Source organism: Triticum dicoccoides, chromosome 2A, assembly GCF_002162155.2.
Source record: "Triticum dicoccoides isolate Atlit2015 ecotype Zavitan chromosome 2A, WEW_v2.0, whole genome shotgun sequence".
Classification (NCBI taxonomy): domain Eukaryota; kingdom Viridiplantae; phylum Streptophyta; class Magnoliopsida; order Poales; family Poaceae; genus Triticum; species Triticum dicoccoides.
Window position 1 is genome coordinate 37,124,024 of NC_041382.1, and position 4,863 is coordinate 37,128,886.

Here is a 4,863-nt window from a genome sequence, read left to right on the forward strand (position 1 = left end):
CTTGAGAAAGCAAAGTTGAAAGATGATGGTAGCAATTACACGGACTGGGTCCGTAACTTGAGGATTATCCTCATTGCTGCACAGAAGAATTACGTCCTGGAAGCACCGCTGGGTGCCAGGCCTGCTGCTGGAGCAACACCAGATGTTGTGAATGTCTGGCAGAGCAAAGCTGATGACTACTCGATAGTTTAGTGTGCCATGCTTTACGGCTTAGAACCGGGACTTCAACGACGTTTTGAACGTCATGGAGCATATGAGATGTTTCATGAGTTGAAGTTAATATTTCAAGCAAATGCCCGGATTGAGAGATATGAAGTCTCCAATAAGAGCTTCGTGATGAACTATAATATGCAAGGGATGAATAAGACTATTCCCGAGCTCTTCGCAATGCTGAAAGCTGCGGAGGTAGAAATCAAAAAGGAGCATCAAGTGTTGATGGTCAACAAGACCACTAGTTTCAAGAAAAAGGGCAAAGGGAAGAAGAAGGGGAACTTCAAGAAGAACATCAAGCAAGTTGCTGCTCAAGAGAAGAAACCCAAGTCTGGACCTAAGCCTGAAACTGAGTGCTTCTACTGCAAGCAGACTGGTCACTAGAAGCGGAACTGACCCAAGTATTTGGCGGATAAGAAGGATGGCAAGGTGAACAAAGGTATATATGATATACATGTTATTGATGTGTACCTTACTAATGCTCGCAGTAGCACCTGGGTATTTGATACTGGTTGTGTTGCTAATATTTGCAACTCGAAACAGGGACTACGGATTAAGCAAAGATTGGCTAAGGATGAGGTGACTATGCGCGTGGGAAACGGTTCCAAAGTCGATGTGATCGCGGTCGGGACGCTACCTCTACATCTACCTTCGGGATTAATATTAGACCTATATAATTGTTATTTGGTGCCAGCGTTAAGCATGAACATTATATCTGGATCTTGTTTGATGCGAGACGGTTATTCATTTAAATCAGAGAATAATGGTTGTTCTATTTATATGGGTAATATCTTTTATGGTCATGCACCCCTGAAGAGTGGTCTATTCTTATTGAATCTCGATAGTAGTAAAACACATATTCATAATGTTGAAACCAAAAGATGCAGAGTTGATAATGATAGTGCAACTTATGTGTGGCACTGCCGTTTAGGTCATATCGGTGTAAAGCGCATGAAGAAACTCCATACTGATGGACTTTTGGAACCACTTGATTATGAATCACTTGGTACTTGCGAACCGTGCCTCATGGGCAAGATGACTAAAACGCCATTCTCTGGTGCTATGGAGAGAGCAACAGATTTGTTGGAAGTCATACATACAGATGTATGTGGTCCGATGAATATTGAGGCTCATGGCGGATATCGTTATTTTCTCACCTTCACAGATGATTTAAGCAGATATGGTTATATCTACTTAATGAAACATAAGTCTGAAACGTTTGAAAAGTTCAAAGAATTTCAGAGTGAAGTTGAAAATCATCGTAACAAGAAAATAAAGTTTCAACGATCTGACCGTGGAGGAGAATATTTGAGTTACGAGTTTGGTGTACATTTGAAACAATACGGAATAGTTTCGCAACTCACGCCACCCGGAACACCACAGCGTAATGGTGTGTCCGAACATCGTAATCGTACTTTACTAGATATGGTGCGATCTATGATGTCTCTTACTGATTTACCGCTATCGTTTTGGGGTTATGCTTTGGAGACGGCCGCATTCACATTAAATAGGGCACCATCAAAATCCGTTGAGACGACGCCTTATGAACTATGGTTTGGCAAGAAACCAAAGTTGTCGTTTCTGAAAGTTTGGGGCTGCGATGCTTATGTGAAAAGGCTTCAACCTGATAAGCTCGAACCCAAATCGGAGAAATGTGTCTTCATAGGATATCCAAAGGAGAGTATTGGATACACCTTCTATCACAGATCCGAAGGCAAGACTTTTGTTGCTAAGTTCGGAAACTTTCTGGAGAAGGAGTTTCTCTCGAAAGAAGTGAGTGGGAGGAAAGTAGAACTTGACGAGGTAACTGTACCTGCTCCCTTATTGGAAAGTAGTGCATCACAGAAAACTGTTTCTGTGACACCTACACCAATTAGTGAGGAAGCTAATGATAATGATCATGAAACTTCAGAACAAGATACTACTGAACCTCGTAGATCAACCAGAGTGAGATCCGCACCAGAGTGGTATGGTAATCCTGTTCTGGAAGTCATGCTACTAGATCATGATGAACCTACGAACTATGAAGAAGCGATGGTGAGCCCAGATTCTGCAAAATGGCTTGAAGCCATGAAATCTGAGATGGGATCCATGTATGAGAACAAAGTATGGACTTTGGTTGACTTGCCCAATGATCGGCAAGCAATTGAGAATAAATGGATCTTCAAGAAGAAGACTGACGCCGACGGTAATATTACTGTCTACAAAGCTCGACTTGCCGCAAAAGGGTTTCGGCAAGTTCAAGGGATTGACTACGATGAGACCTTCTCACCTGTAGCGATGCTTAAGTCTGTCCGAATCATGTTAGCAATTGCCGCATTTTATGATTATGAAATTTGGCAGATGGATGTCAAAACTGCATTCCTGAATGGATTTCTGGAAGAAGAGTTGTATATGATGCAACCGGAAGGTTTTGTCGATCCAAAGGGAGCTAACAAAGTGTGCAAGCTCCAGCGATCCATTTATGGACTGGTGCAAGCCTCTCGGAGTTGGAATAAACGCTTTGATAGTATGATCAAAGCATTTGGTTTTATACAGACTTTTGGAGAAGCCTGTATTTACAAGAAAGTGAGTGGGAGCTCTGTAGCATTTCTGATATTATATGTGGATGACATATTACTGATTGGAAATGATATAGAATTTCTGGATAGCATAAAGGGATACTTGAATAAGAGTTTTTTAATTAAAGACCTCGGTGAAGCTGCTTACATATTAGGCATAAACATCTATAGAGATAGATCAAGACGTTTAATTGGACTTTCACAAAGCACATACCTTGACAAGATTTTGAAGAAGTTCAAAATGGATCAAGCAAAGAAAGGGTTCTTGCCTGTGTTACAAGGTGTGAAGTTGAGTCGGACTCAATGCCCGACCACTGCAGAAGATAGAGAGAAGATGAAAGATGTTCCCTATGCTTCAGCCATAGGCTCTATCATGTATGCAATGCTGTGTACCAGACCTGATGTGTGCCTTGCTATAAGTCTAGCAGGGAGGTACCAAAGTAATCCAGGAGTGGATCACTGGAGAGCGGACAAGAACATCCTGAAGTACCTGAAAAGGACTAAGGATATGTTTCTCGTATATGGAGGTGACAAAGAGCTCATCGTAAACGGTTACGTTGATGCGAGCTTTGACACTGATCCGGACGATTCTAAATCGCAAACCGGATACGTGTTTATATTAAACGGTGGAGCTGTCAGTTGGTGCAGTTCTAAACAGAGCGTCGTGGCGGGATCTACGTGTGAAGCGGAATACATAGCTGCTTCGGAAGCAGCGAATGAAGGAGTCTGGATGAAGGAGTTCATATCCGATCTAGGTGTCATACCTAGTGCATCGGGTCCAATGAAAATCTTTTGTGACAATACTGGTGCAATTGCCTTGGCGAAGGAATCCAGATTTCACAAGAGAACCAAGCACATCAAGAGACGCTTCAATTCCATCCGTCATCTAGTCCAGGTGGGAGACATAGAGATTTGCAAGATACATACGGATCTGAATGTTGCAGACCCGTTGACTAAGCCTCTTTCACGAGCAAAACATGATCAGCACCAAGGCTCCATGGGTGTTAGAATCATTACTGTGTAATCTAGATTATTGACTCTAGTGCAAGTGGGAGACTGAAGGAAATATGCCCTAGAGGCAATAATAAAGTTATTATTTATTTCCTTATATCATGATAAAAGTTTATTATTCATGCTATAATTGTATTAACCGGAAACATAATACATGTGTGAATACATAGACAAATAGAGTGTCACTAGTATGCCTCTACTTGACTAGCTCGTTAATCAAAGATGGTTATGTTTCCTAACCATGGACAAAGAGTTGTTATTTGATTAACGGGATCACATCATTAGTTGAATGATCTGATTGACATGACCCATTCCATTAGCTTAGCACCCGATCATTTAGTATGTTGCTATTGCTTTCTTCATGACTTACACATGTTCCTATGACTATGAGATTATGCAACTCCCGTTTGCCAGAGGAACACTTTGTGTGCTACCAAACTTCACAATGTAACTGGGTGATTATAAAGGAGCTCTACATGTGTCTCCAAAGGTACATGTTGGGTTGGCGTATTTCGAGATTAGGATTTGTCACTCCGATTGTCGGAGAGGTATCTCTGGGCCCTCTCGGTAACGCACATCACTTAAGCCTTGCAAGCATTGCAACTAATGGGTTAGTTGCGGGATGATGTATTACAGAACGAGTAAAGAGACTTGCCGGTAACGAGATTGAACTAGGTATAGGATACCGACGATCGAATCTCGGGCAAGTAACATACTGATGACAAAGGGAACAACGTATGTTGTTATGCGGTCTGACCGATAAAAGATCTTCGTAGAATATGTAGGAGCCAATATGAGCATCCAGGTTCCGCTATTGGTTATTGACATGAGACGTGTCTCGGTCATGTCTACATTGTTCTCGAACCCGTAGGGTCCGCACGCTTAAGGTTACGATGACAGTTATATTATGAGTTTATGCATTTTGATGTACCGAAGGTTGTTCGGAGTCCCGGATGTGATCACGGACATGACGAGGAGCCTCGAAATGGTCGAGACATAAAGATTGATATATTGGAAGCCTATGTTTGGATATCGGAAGTGTTCCGGGTGAAATCAGGATTTTACCGGAGTACCGGGAGGT